Source organism: Dipodomys merriami, unplaced genomic scaffold (genome assembly GCF_024711535.1).
Source record: "Dipodomys merriami isolate MVZ:Mamm:240054 unplaced genomic scaffold, mDipMer1.0.p SCAF_55, whole genome shotgun sequence".
Classification (NCBI taxonomy): Eukaryota; Metazoa; Chordata; class Mammalia; order Rodentia; family Heteromyidae; genus Dipodomys; species Dipodomys merriami.
The window spans coordinates 3,781,885-3,796,928 of record NW_027206124.1 but is presented as its reverse complement, the minus strand read 5'-3'; the positions used below and the strand labels follow the sequence as shown (position 1 = coordinate 3,796,928).

The window sequence follows — 15,044 nt, the reverse complement described above, 5'->3', positions numbered from 1 at the left end:
AGGTTTAAAAAATAAAACCTAATGGGAAGCTAAATAACATGTGTTCAGAGTCCATCATGGATAAAAAGATTAAAAAAATATATAGGACTTCAGGAAACTGGACCTTGGCCTCTTCTCCCCCACCTTTACTTGGCACATGTCTCTGCAGAGGAAGCCAAGGGAGATTCAGAGCTGCTTCTATCTGATAATAGCCCAGAAATTTAAGAGGAGGCAGTTCCCACAGCAGCAATCTGAGTCCAGCAAGAGTACTTAATGAACTGCCTTTGCCTTTGCGGTAGTCAGTTTGTCTCTGTGCTGACACACCAGAGAAACTACATGAGAGAAATGTGACAGGAATATAGAAACAAGGAAAAAGGAAATCGGTATTAGAATTGTGTGTATGTGTGTTTTTGTACATTATTTTAGTTCAGAAAGATCTGTCTGTCCTTATGACAGATTTCTCTTTAAGAACTGTTTCTACTTTTGTCTTGAGTACCATACCAGAGAAGGAAGATAAAAAGTTTTATGGTCTTTAGTTATTAAGACTGTCATACTAAGCTGTGTATGGTAACATATACTTGTGATTCCAGCTCCTTGAAGATAGTAGGATGTTGAGTTTGAGGCTAGCCAGAACAAAATGAAGAGTGAGACCTTGTCTCAAAAACAAAATAAAACGTTAACAAAAGAGCTAGGGGTATAGTTCAAGTGGCAGTGTGTTTGCCTAGCATGTTTGAGGCTCAGGGTTCTGTTCTCAAAGCTGCAAAGAAACAAAGAAAGAATATCATATTTAATACAAATTTATGTCATTCAGAACATAGTTTTTCAAATATATATTATATATATTGTTGTTTACTGTTGTTTTGTTGTTTGAACTCAGGGTCTCATTCGCTAGGCAGATACTGTGTTGCTTGAACCACACCTCTAGTACTGCATGCTACCTTTGACAGGTTCTAAATCTTATTATTTTCTCCATTACACTTTCTCAGTTACACTATCATTTTAGAGACTCACCAACAGTACACATGGCTCTGGTTTCTCTATGTCCTTAACACTTGTTATTTTTTCTATTTTTTGTTTTTGGATAATATCCATCTCATGGTTGAGACTGTATGTGTGTGTGTGTGTGTGTGTGTGTGTGTGTGTGTATATATATATATATATATATATATATATATTTATATATAGCATAATGCTCTCTAGTTATTATCACATTACTCTTTTTTACACTTTTCTCATGCATGGTTGGTAGCATAATGCTTTCTAGTTATTATCACATTACTCTTTTTTTTGTGTGTGTGTGTGCTATTCCTGAGGCTTGAACTCGGCCTGGGTGCTGTTCCTGAATTAATTTTGCTCAGGGTGAATGTGAGTGCTCTACCAGTTGGGCCACAGCACCACTTTGGTTTTTTTCTGCTTATGTGGTGCTGAGGAATCGAACCCAGGGCCTCATGCATGCAAGGCAAGCATTCTTCCACTGACCCATCTTCCCAGCCCTACTTCAGACTTTTTTTGAGTAGTTAAGAAGAGTCTCATAGAGTTTCCTCCCCAAACTGGCTTCGAACCCTGATCACCAGGATGGATTATTTGTTCTTTTGATATTTATTTTTTCTTACCAGTATTGGGTTTGAACTCAAGGCTTTGTACTTGCTTGGCTTGCTTGTTTGACTGGTGGTGTACCACTTGAGCTGTGCCTCCAGCCCTGCTTTTTTCTGATTATTTTGGAGATGAAATTTAAAAGACTTATGTTCCTGGATGGGCTTTGAACTATATTCTCCAGATTACAACTTTTGAGTAGCTAGGGGTATAGGTGTTACCACTGGTACCTGGCTTGCTGTTCAGTTTTTTGAGCTTTGTGTACAGTCTGGATAGTAATGCTTTATCTGTTAAATGGCTAGTGAAGATTTCACCTCCTCCTCTTCTTCCCCTCCTCCTCCTTCTTCCCTGTTTTTTTTCTCCTCCTCTTCCTCCTCCTCCTCCCTTTTCTCTTCCTCCTCCTCCTTCTGTTTTTGTTTCTTTCGTTCTTTTTTTTTTTTTGCTGCGCAGAAACTTGTTAATATGAGTAGTCTCATTTGTCACTTCTTGTTTTCTGAGCAATTGGTGCCTGTAACTTTCAGTTTCCCCTGTGTTTTCTTATAGTGGATTTAAAGTCTTTGGCCTTACTTTGAGTTCTGTGATCCATCTGGAGTTGATTTTTTTTTTTTTTTAATAGAGTGAGAGATAGGGATTAAGTGTTTCAGTTTCCAGCAAGTAGAGAACCAGTTTCCCCGGCACCATTTTTTGAAGAGATTAGTTTTTCTCCTGTGTATGTTTTTGGCTCCTTGTTGAAAATTAGATGGCTGTAGGAGCATATATAGTTTTATTCCTGGATTTTCTATTCTGTTCCATTGGTCTTCAGTTTTTTTTGTGCCAGTGCCATGTTATTTTTGCTGCTCTGGCTCTGTAGTATGATTTGAAGTCCAGTATTGAGATACCCACAGTGTTGCTCTTTTTACTCAGGATTGCTTTTGCTATTTAGGATCTTTCATGCTCTGTATGAATTTTTGAATTGATTGTAGAAATTTTTTTCTTTTCCAGACTTTAGAATGAAAAACACATTAAAAAATATATGGAATTAGTTGGACGCTGGTGGCTCATACCTATAATCATAGCTTCTCAGAAAGCTGAGCTTTGAGCATTGTGGTTTGAAGCCAGTTAGATCAAGAAAGTCGGTGAGATTTTCGTCTCTACTTAATCACTAATAAAGCTGGAAGTAGACCTGTGGCTCAAGTGGTAGAGAACTAGCCTTGAGCAACAAATAAAACTCTGGGATACTGCCTACGCCTCGAATTCAAGCCCCAGGACCAACACCAAAGGGAAGTGGAGGAAGGAACTAAATAAGTTTGCTTTGGGCAGTTTTCTGAGATCTGGCAAATTCAGACAAGAATATTAGAATTGCTTTCATAGTAGATTGTCCTCCTGGAACGTAGTTGGCAGAAGCAAGAAAGGTTATGCAATCACATTCTTTATCAAATGTTCAGTAAAGTTTATTGTCTCTTAAAATGCTTGAGGAAGTCCCCTACTCTGTTCCTTTCAGTCAAGAAGCTGATTATGGACTAAATGAGTAAATGAAAATGAATCTGACTCTGGCAATTGGAGAATGAGAAGAATGCTAACCCCCAGATATGTGGGCTTCTTGTAGCTGCCCAGAGACCTCCTCAGAGGTCAGGACCATTGGTTGTAAGCATTAAAAGCAAACAAACAAATAAGACAACACAGAGCTACATAAAACTGTAGTTGAAGCCTGGACTTGCTATTTAAACTATTTTAGGTTGGTAATGGAGTGTAGAGGTGATTTTTGTTGTTGTTGTTGTTGATTAAAATCACCTTTGGTCTGGACCCCCGAAGTTCATGCCTGCAATCCTAGCTACTCAGGAGGTTGAGATCTGAGGATCCAGGTTCCAAGCCAGCAGAGGCGGGAAAGTCTTTGAGACACTTGTGTCTTGTTAACCCCCAGAAAACCGGAAATGGTATTGTGGCTCAAAGTGATAGAGTGCTAGCCTTGAGCAAAAAGAGCTCAGGGAGAGTACCTAGGCCTTGAGCTCAAGCCCCACTACCGATAAAAAATGAATCATCTCAGTGTTCTGGTTTTACTAATATAATTTTTTTGTAAACATTTTTTTTCAATCCATTCTCTCCAGAATAACAGGAATAGCCTTAAAAACATAAACAGAATTACATCACTTGTCTACTTCATCTTCAAAGTTTTTTCTTTGTATTCAGAATAGTAGATTTCTTCAGAGGACCTGCGAGTGCATTGCATGCTATATCTTTTCAATCTCCCTCCCTTATCTAGCCTTCCTTGTCTTTCCTCTCTGGTTTTGCTACCATCATCCAGTAGTCTTACCACAGTTCTTTCAGTTTTCCTTATCACTATATCTAAAAAATGTAGGCTTTTTTTTTTTTGTCCTAAGGTTCCTTGTTTCCTTTATAACTTGGAGAATTGGTAATCAGCTTTCTGCTGATTTCTGTCTTCCTATGTTCTTAGTTTATAAATCCTATGAGACTAGATATTTATGCTTTCTATTTAGCACATAATATATATTAAAATATCTGCTGAATGGAGGATGGTTTGCTATTTTCTTTTTTTTTTTTTTTTGGTCAGTCGTGGGGCTTGAACTCTGGGTCTGGGCGCTGTCCCTGAGCTCTTTAGCTCAAGGGTAGCACTCTACCACTTGAGGCACAGCACCACTTCTGGCTTTTTCTTTTATGTGGTGCTAAGGAATCGAACCCAGGGCCTCATGCATGCAAGGCAAGCACTCTACCACTGAGCCACCTTCCCAGCCCTGGTTTGCTATTTTCTGCTTTATATGAAAATGAATACATTCACTTACAAGGTATACATAGGCATGGACTTGATGGTCTGATAATCTACAAAACAATATAAATTAACTTAGGTAAAAAAGAAATGATCTGCTCAACTCCCAGGTTGAGTATTTTTAGAATTTAACATCTAAATTGAATTATTTGTACCTTTCTAGGTTTCTTTTTTTCTAAATTGGTAATAAATAGTTGGCTGAGTTGGACTGATAATAGTTGGATTTGTTCTAGGATGCTATGTACATTCCCCATTTGCCACTACAGATTGCCAGAGAGAGAGAGAGAAAGAGGGAGAATGTAGTTAATTATCATGTCTGTAGCACTCCGACTGGTGCTTAGTAATTTTGTTCCCATGGTACTTGTGCTCAATAAATAAATACTTGCTCAGTGAAGAATAACTGTTAGAATTGAGATATATGCTAAGAAATAACACCCAGCCCTTTTTGCTTTAGTTATTTTACAAATAGGGTCTCATATTTTTTCATACCAGCCAGCCCAAATGAGCTATTATCCACCTGCCTGCACCTCGAGGTAGATGGGATCTTACAGATGTTCACACTATTATACATAGCTTTTTTGTTGAGTTGAGGCTTCACTTTTTGCCTGGGTTGGCCTTCAACTTTGATCCTCCCAACCTGTCTTCTAGGCAGCTGGGATTACAGGTGTGAAACTACTATGCTTAGCCCTTCATCTGTTTTTTTTAAGTTTGCTAGATCATGACATTAGTAAAAATGTTAACCTTTATTTTGGGATATTTCAAACAAATATAAAAATAGATTAATGTAATGAACCACTTAGAACCTATCACTAGTTTCAAAAATTCTTAACACATTACCAATCTTATTTAACTTTATTCCTTCTTTTTTTATTTTTTATTTTTCATTCTTTTTTTCTTATTGTGAAAATACCATACAGAGGGGTTACAATTACATGGGCAAGGTAATGAGTACATTTCTTATCAAGCATTGTTGCCTTCTCCTTTGTTTCCCCTTCTCATCCCTTCCCATCTCCCACCAACTTTATTCCTTCTTTTCCTCTTCAGTATTTCAAAACAAACCCCAGACGTTATACCATTTCATCTGTAAATACTTTGGAAAGATATAATCAATTTAAAAACTAGTTAACTCTTGGAAAAATCTGACACAGAAATTCCATTTGTCTTCTTGAATCTAAGTGTACATGCCAGCTTGTGAATTTCCATGCATAAACCACTCCTAAGGCTGACTCACTATTGAAAGCATATACACTATTATAATTGTTGAAACAGCAGCAGTTTGCTAGGATGTGCTCTGGTGATTAAAGTATGTTTCTAATTGGGTGGAGAGATAAGTAAAGAACTGTCAAAGGTAAAATTTTCCCTTTGGAGATACATAAAGAAATTTTTTTTTTTTTGGTCCAGTAGTGGGGCCTGAACTCTGGGCCTGGGCGCTATCCCTCAGCTCTTCAGCTCAAGGCTAGCGCTCTACTACTTGAGCCACAGCGCCACTTCCGGTATTTTTCTTTTTGCTTATGTGGTGCTGAGGAATGGAACCCAGGGCCTCAGGCATGCAAGGCAAGCGCTCTGCCACTGAGCCACCTTCCCAGCCCAAATGAAATTTTTTTGACATTGTAAGTTAGAGGCTTTTGTCTAGAAAGTAACAATAAAAGAGGGTTTGTGGATTAGTAAATTCCTGTAGTTCTTGTGGGTAGGTTCTTTAGAGTCATAATAGGCTTGGTGGGTAGTGGTGGAGAAGGAAGCTAGAGTTAGTTATAAGGTAAAAGTCGCAGAGCTAAGCTTGGGCACTGGTGGTTCATGCCTGTAATCCTAGATACTCAGGAGGCTGAGATCTGAGCATCACAGTTCAAATCCTGCCTAGGCAAGAAAGTCCATCAAATTCTTATTTCCAATTAACAACTAAAAAAGCTGGAAGTGAAGTTGTGGCTCCAGTGGTAGCCTTGAGCACAAAAGCCCAGGCCCTGAGTTCAAGCCTCAGGACTGGGGGGAGAGGGGACATTTCTCAGAGCTAGAAAGACTTCCAATTCTTGGGGAGGAAAAAGGGAGAAAGAGAGGAGAGAAAGAAGAGAGGAGAGAGCAAGAGAGCTGGCAGAGCAAGAGAATGAGGGCGGGGGATGGGTGGGGGGGAGATACTAGAACTTAGGCCAAAGGAAAAGTTATGTAGCTTGGCTTGTTTTATTCTGTTCAACTTGTTACTTAAACCTCTGCAAATTGCCTATGATGTTTTCCTTAGGAAGGGAAATGCAGGGGCTGTTTTCTTTGAACAGATTTTTTAAAGGTTAAGTATTTATTATCTTGTAAAATTTAGAGATTGGCACTGAGTTGGACTAGTACAGTGGTTTCCTGTGATTTGTGTGGAAAAAAATGTGGAGGAACAGAATGATCATAAGCACTTTTTGGGTGGGCAGTACTAGAGTTTGAACTCAGGACTTTGTGCTTCCTAGTAGGTGCTCCACTAAGTTTTGGCTCCAGCTCTTTTTATTTTTAAGCCAATCAGAGGAGAACAAGTTCTTGCATCTAAGAGGCTACAAATCCTAGCCCTTTTAGGACTGTTGTAGCCCTTCTTTCTTATTATCTTGAATTAGCACAAGTCTTTTGTACAAATGATTGGTGGGAGGGGGGAAGGGGGGGAAGGAGAAGGATTGGGATTGGGGGGGAGGGGGGAGGCTGGGAAGGGATGTGAAGGGTAAACAAAGGAGGAGGCTGCAATGCTTGGTAAGAAATGTACGCATTATCCTGCCCATGTAATTTAACTCCTCTGTACAGTATGTTCACAAATAAAATAAAATTAAATTAAAAAAAATAAAAAAATAAAAAGAATTCTATTCAAATGACAAAAAAAAATGATTGGTGGGAGATAATGGATGTCGTGATTTCAAGTCATGACAGTTTGTTTTGAAAAAAAACAAACAACCAACCCTTTTATTCCTTCTTCTATACTGCATAATCCATAATTAATTCCTTATTAGAGTATTTAGCATACAATGCCCTGAATAGGGATTTGGTCATAATTTGTGTAGCCTTAGTATCTAACGTGGCCACTTGGAAAATATTTGTTGACATATGATAATCCTTTCCCAACACTGAGATGATGTGATTTTGCTCTTTCTCCAATGGCTTGACCCAGAATGTGGTAATGGTGGTACTTTTGGATAGATTACTCTCTATATTGTTTCATTTTCTAGATGCTCTGTTTGTTTTCAGACTCAGGATCATTCTCTTCTTTGGTGATATTCCAGGAAACAAAGGAGAGAAAAAAAAAGTGTTTTTAGAATAAGAGTAGAATGTCAGACTGAAGTTGATCATTACTAGGATCACTGGAATCCTGTAGTTATCTGGATGAATACAGTGCTGGTAACAGATGCCAGGAACTCTTTCTTTTTTTTTTAACTGTATTTTTTTTGTCTTTTCTTTTTTGGTACTGGGGATCAAACCCAGGACGTTGCACTTGCTAGGCAAGCGCTTTGCCACTGAGCTACATCCCAGCCCTTTTTTTTTTGGAATTTTTTTTTTTTTTTTTTTTTGTCGGTCGTGGGGCTTGAACTCTGGGCCTGGGCGCTGTCCCTCAGCTCTTCAGCTCAAGGCGAGCGCTCTACCACTTGAGCTACAGCGCCACTTCCGCCAGGAACTCTTTCTATTTTATTATTCTGCTTAGCATGTACAAGGTCTTGGTATCCATGCTTAGCAACACACACACACATACACATGTACACACATGTACAAGGTCTTGGGATCCATGCTTAGCAACACACACACACACACATACACACACACACACACACCCCTCCCCCCACCAAGGAAGAAAGAAAAAAAGTATTAAAAATACTATTTCAATGACCTGTCTTACTGGGAAAGTTGGAAAACCATTCTCTAAAACTCAACATACACAAAACCAAAAGTGAATTAGTTGTTTCCCCTTTCTGCAGATTTGTAGTAGGTACTTTTTTTCTAAGATCTGCAGTAGATACGTAGATACTTAGAAGTGTAGTAGTATTGATTTCTTTATGTGTTGTGGGTTATTTATTTATTTATTTATTTTGTTAGTCATGGGCTTGAACCAGGGACTAGCTTTTAAGTTCAAAGCTAGTGTTCCACTTCTGGTTTTGTGGTGGTTAATTGGAGATGAGAGTCTCATTGACTTTCCTACCAGTATGGCTTCCAACTGTTCTCCTCAGATCTCAGCCTCCTGAATAGCTAGGATTTTTTGTTTTTTTCTGGTCCTGGGGCTTGAACTCTAGACCTAGGCTGTATCCCTGAGCTTCTTAGCTGGGTGCCAGTGGCTCACGCATATAATCCTAGATACTTAGGAGGCTGAGATTTGAGGATCATGGTTCGAAACCATCCCGTACAAGAAAGTCCATGAAACTCTTATCTCCAGTTACCAAAAAAAGCCAGGAGTGAAATTGTGGCTCAAGTGGTACCCAGGACTGGCACCAAAATATAGAAAGTTAAATTACAGAAACTTGAACATTGTTTATTATGGTAAGGTTCCTTTGATAGAAAAGAGACCTACTTTTCAGTGTATACCTTATTATGTTTGTTTGTTTGTTTGATTGATTGATTAATTCATTCATTTCTTCAGTCCTGAGGTTTGATCTTAGTGCCTCATACTTGCTAGGCAAGTGCTCTATTGGTTGAGCCATGCCTCCTGCCCTTTTAGCTTTACTATATTGTCTAGATGTGCCTTCATGCTTTTTCCCAGGACAAAGTTTTGGTCAACAATCCTCTTATGAAGTAGCTCGGATTATAGACTTGTGCCACCCTGCCTGGTTTGCTGTTTTGAGATAGTCCCACTAGGATTTTTTTTTTCCTATCCTGATTACAAACTTTGATCCTCCTCTCTCCCACCCTTGTATCTGGTATTGCAAGCCTGTGTCACCACATGTACTTTAAAAAATTTTAACAGTGTTTTCTTTTTTTAAAAAAGCATCATTATAAAGGTAATATACAGAGGGGTTACAGTTATGTAAGTCATATAATGAGTACATACATTTTATTTTGGACAATGCATTTTACCAGTTTCTGTTTGTTTATTTTTGGTCAGTTGTGGGGCTTGAACTCTGGGTCTGGGAGCTGTCCCATAGCTCTTCAGCTCAAGGCTAGTGATCTACCACTTGCCACAGTGCCACTTCCAGTTTTCTGGTGGCTTATTGGAGATAAGAGTCTCATGGACTTTCCTGCCTGGGCTGGCTTTGAACCGCTATCCTCAGATCTCCTGAATAGCTAGGATTGCAGGTGTGAGCCACTGGTGCCTGCTGCATTTTACCAGTTTTAAACATTAAATTACTTTATTATGGGAAGAGTAAAGGAAACTATTTTATTCTGTCTAAAAAAAGCAGGTGCCAGGGGTTGGTGGCTCACGCTTGTAATCTTAGCTATCCCAGAGGGTGAGATCTGAGGATCATGGTTCAAAGCTAGCAAGGCAGGAAAGTCTGTAAGACTCTTACCTCCAATTAACTGCCAGAAAACCAGAAGCTCAAAGTGGTAGAGCGCTAGCCTTAAGCAAAAGAGCTCAGGGACAGTACCCAGACCTTGTGTTTAAGCCCTATGACCAACAAGAATATATATATTTTTTAAAGCAAGCATCAATATATTCATTCAGGATTCACTACAAAGCTGGGCTCGTGTGGATCATGCTGGTAACACTATACTCTGGAGGCTGATATCTGAGGATCCTGGAAGCCTGATTGGGCAAGAAAGTCCATGAGACTAATCTCTAGTTGAAGAGCTTGTAGTGGAGCTGTGGCTCAAGTGGTAACGTTCTAGCCTTGAACAAAAAAGCTCAGGCACAGCTGTAGGACTAGCACCAAAAAAATAAAAAAAAATAAAAAAAAATTAGTTACAAAGTGCTCAAGTCAGTTTTAAGATATCCTGGGTCCTTTCTCCTCTTACTAGTCTACTGGTAGGCAAATGGCTCTTCCCTGAGATTCAAGTTGTAATTTTTTTTCATATCTCTATAGATACTTTACAGATTAGGAGAGCCATATGAAATAATAGGTCAAATAATTGAAAATTATAAAGTGACTTTTCCTTTACAATTTACATATATTGAATTAACAGTTATCCATTGGTATTTATAGGGATTAGTATCACTGGATACAAAAAAAAAAAGTGTGCTGATTCTTCAGTCTCTTATTAAAATGGCTTAATAGGTGGGGCACTGGATGACTCACACCTGTAATCCTAGCTACTCAGGAGGCTGAGATCTAGGGATTGTGGTTCAAAGCCAGCCAGGGCAGAAAAGTCCTTGTGGGATTCTTACCTCCGATTAATCACTGAAAAGCTGGAAATTGCGCAGTGGCTCAAGTGGTAGAGCACTAGCCTTGAGCACATAGAGGCTCAGGAACAGTGCCTAGGTCCTGAGTTCAAGCACCACAACCAACAAAAAACAAAAACAAAAATGTTTAGTATTTGCATGCCATCTATGTAATCCTCCCCACACCTTAACTCATCCATGGATTTCTTACAGTGCCTAAAGCAATGTAGCTGCTATGTAAATAGTTGAAGTATTTTATTGTTTAAGACTGAGAGAGAAAAATATGCATGTTCAAACATTTTAGATAGATAGATAGATGTGTGTCTCTATATACATATATGTAATTAAAATTTTTTTAAATTAAAAAATTTTTGTTTGTTGGTCATGGGGCTTGAACTCAGGGCCTGGGCGCTGTCTCTGAGCCTCTTTGTGTTCAACGCTTGTGCTCTAGCTAGTGCTCAGGGATGTCCCTGAGCTCTTTTGCTCAAAGCTAGTCCTTTATCACTTTGAGCTACAGTGCTACTTCCTATATATAATTTATTATTATTTTTTTTTTTGTCAGTCACAGGACCTGAACTCTGGGCCTGGGCGCTGTCCCTCAGCTCTTCAGCTCAAGGCTACCCTACCACTTGAGCCACAGCGCCACTTCCAGCTTTTTCTGCTTATGTGGTGCTGAGGAATCAAACCTAGGGCCTCATGCATGGGAGGCAATCACTCTACCACTGAGCCAACTTCCCAGCCCCCTGTATATAATTTATATTGGAGTGTTCAGTATTAGACCTAGTGCCTCTGTGGCAGTCTGTCATTGAAGTGTATCCAGAACTCTTTTAGAATTTGAAAGATTTTAAATTCTTCTATGAAATTACTTATTTTTATGAGAAATGTGTTTTTTTAGAAGATGAGGATATCATTGTGGATTGTAATATTTATACTCACCTCCTTTGGAATGAAGAAAAACTATTTAAAGCTGAATTGCAGTAGAGATCCTATATAAAATGAATGGAGCCACAAGCATTGAAAATAATTGGTCTGGTTTTGTTGTTGGTGCCGGGGACTGAACCCAGAGCAGGCATGCCAGGCAATCACTCTACCACTGAGCCATCTCCAGTCCTACTACTCTTGTTTGTAAGGGATAGTATTTCTAAATCTTGAAGTCATATCTGCTTACGGAATGGATATTTAAGCTTTTTTTTTTTTCTGCTATAATTTCTAAAACAATTGCTGTTTTGGTAAAACTGTGCAGCTGATCCCAGATTTTTTTTTTTTTTCTGTTACCAAATCACTGAACTAATCCCCAGAGAATTAAGTTCCTCAGATGAAAATGAAGAGATTTGATATGTTAGATTCTGAGGTTCTAGTTATAAAAGTTTAATCGTGCCAAGTTTTACTGTTGGTTTTCTAAAGCAGATAAAAATACAACACTAAAATAACTTACATTACTTTTCGTATAAAAATAGAATTCTTGGGGCTGGGAAGGTGGCTCAGTGGTAGAGCGCTTGCCTTGCATGCCTGAGGCCCTGGGTTCGATTCCTCAGTACCACATAAGCAAAAAGAAAAAAGCCGGAAGTGGCGCTGTGGCTCAAGTGGTAGAGCGCTAGCCTTGAGCTGAAGAGCTGAGGGACAGCGCCCAGGCCCAGAGTTCAGGCCCCACGACCAGACCCCCCCCCCAAAAAAAAGAAGAAGAATTCTTATTATAAAGTTAAGACAACCTTTTTATAAGATGGCCTCATATAGAAATGAGTTTCAAAATATATTCCCTGGGCTGGGATGTAGCTCAGTGGCAAAGTGCTTGCCTAGCAAGTGCAACGTCCTGGGTTCGATCCCCAGTACCAAAAAGAAAAAAAAAAGACAAAATATATTCCCTAACAATGCGGAAATAAAATCCAAGGTATTCTTTTGAAATTAATGTAAGAAATCTGCCATTAGCTTTTCTTTTCTTTTCTTTTCTTTTGTTGGTTATGGGGCTTGAACTCAGGGCCTAGGTGCTGTTCCTAAGCTTTTTTGATCGAGGCTAGCTCTCTATCACTTTGATCCATAGTGCCACTTCCGATTTTCTGGTGGTTAAAGTCCCTGTAGTCTCAGGGACTTTCCTATCTGAGCTAGCTTTGAACCACGATCCTCAGATCTCAGCCTCCTGAATAGTTGGGATTACAGGCATGAGTCACTGGTGCCTGGCCTAGCTTTTCTTATTACTATGTATGTAAATATATATGCACATATATATAAATAATAAGAATATGTATAAGTGTTTTTTTTGTGTGTGCTGGTCCTGGGACTTGAACTCAGCCTGGACACTGTCCCTGAGCCTTTATACTCAAGGCTATCTCTCTACCCCTTGAACCATGGCTCTACTTCCTGCTTTTTTTGGCAGTTAATTGGAGATAAAAGAGTCTCATAGCTTTCCTGCCTGGGCTGGCTTCGAACCATGTGAGCCACTAATGTTTGGCTTAGGAATTTTTTCAAATATATTTTAAGTGAAACATCACTATTTAGGAATTGATTTTTTTTTTTCTTTTCTGTTATAGCATTCATTAAAATAACGCTGCTCCTCTGAGTTCCTTTTCCTGAGAATAAAAGATTGAGCTCATCCCTTTGTAGAAGATCTGGTGAGTATTTTAAGCTTGGCATGTTCAAACTTGGCAGATTTGATTAATATGTGGACAGACTAGCAGTTAGAACATTTTTTAAGTTCCAAACCACAGATTGTGTTTTAAACGAACATGGGCATGTATAAAAGTAATAGTTAAGCCTTGAGTAGTATAGATATCCAAAATGCCTCTTGCCCTGGGTGACAGATTTACCTTGAGGCTCTTGCTGGCCCTGCACATTTCTCCTCTGCTCTAAGCTATGCCAAGAGCAGAGTCAGGAGAGGGTTTGCTCCTTTGGCACTCTTTTCCCATCTGCAGGGAAAAGGGCTGCAGTTTTACTTCTGAAGCTGTTATCATATGCAAAGTTTTTGCAAAGTTTTTGAAAATAAACTTTGGATTTGTTATTGGCTGCTGAATTTGTGACCTCTAGTATCCATTACTGCTGCCATTGTAAATGCATATGGATAGTCTACAAACAAAGCAGTAGCTCCATTTTAATGAAAAGGTTATCGGATACAAGATTTAACCTATCATCTAACTTAGTTTATCATATATATATATATATATATATGTCTCATAAATACTCATTATATTCATATTGGAATGGATAAAGATGAGCTTTTTAAATTAATTAATTAATTTGTTTTTTTTTTTGGTCGTGGGGCTTGAACTCTGGGCCTGGGCGCTGTCCCTCAGCTCTTCTGCTCAAGGCGAGCGCTCTACCACTTGAGCTACAGCGCCACTTCGGTTTTCTGGTGGTTTATTGGAGATAGGAGTCTCACAGTCTCTCCTGCCCGGGCTGGCTTTGAACCGCGATCCTCAGATCTCAGCCTCCTGAGTAGCTAGGATTACAGGCGTGAGCCACCAGCGCCTGGCTAAGTGCTCTACCACTTGAACCACAGTTCCATTTCCGGTTTTCTGGTGGTTAATTGGAGATAAGAGTTTCCCAGACTTTCCTGTCTAGGCTGGCTTTGGACTGTGTCCTCAGATCTCAGCCTCCCTGCATAGCTAGGATTAGAGGTGTGAGCCACCAGCATCCTGGCATGCATTAGATTTTGATAAACCCAATAGTTTTCAATGCCCTAAGAGAAAAAGAATTCTAATGTTTGTGAAATTGAGTCAGTTAGCTCTTTAGTTAACAATATATTGAACAGTGCAAGGCATTGTTAGGTCTGGAGACTACAGAGGTTTTTTGTTGTTGTTGTTGTTTTTTGTCAGTTGTGGATCTTAAACTCTGGGCCTGGGCTCTGTCCCTCAGCTCTTCAGCTCAAGGCTAGCACTCTACTACTTGAGCCACATAGCCACTTCTGGCTTTTGCTGTTTATGTGGTGCTCAGGAATCAACCCAGGGCCTCATGCATTCAAGGAAAGCACTCTACCAATGAGCCACCTTCCCAGCCCAGACTACAGAGTTTTATAAAAATGATTCCTGTTCAGATAAAAAAGAAAAAGAAAAAAGGAAACCTGGGAACAATTAACTTTTTTTTTTTTTTTTTTTTTAATCAGTTGTGAGGCTTGAACTCTGGGCCTGAGCGCTGTCCTTCAGCTCTTCAGCTCAAGGCGAGTGCTCTACCACTTTAGTCACAGTGCCACTTCCAGTGTTCTGGTGGTTTATTGGAGATAAGAGTCTCATGGATTTTCCTGCCTGGGCTGGCTTTGAACTGAGATCCTCATCTCAGCCTCCTGAGTAGCTAGGATTACAGGAGTGAGGCACCCAGTTGGTTACCTATTTTTTAATTCCCATCTCTGTGGCCTTTTTGCTATTGACAGCCCAATCACTGTTGTGGTGATGAAGAGAATACCTTTCAGAATTGCAAGACCTGCTTATATTGCATGAACATTTTATTTATCTGTCTATTTATTTATTGTTT

General features: G+C 39.4%; 1 long non-coding RNA gene across 1 annotated transcript in view; it reads left to right on the top strand.

Moving 5' to 3' along the window:
• Window positions 1-15,044, top strand: part of LOC138811780 (uncharacterized) — a 61,404-nt gene that overhangs the window by 23,053 nt on the left and 23,307 nt on the right. The window contains exon 2 of the long non-coding RNA XR_011367497.1: window positions 13,112-13,192. This is a non-coding gene — a long non-coding RNA (uncharacterized lncRNA). The remainder of the gene's footprint in view (window positions 1-13,111; window positions 13,193-15,044) is intronic.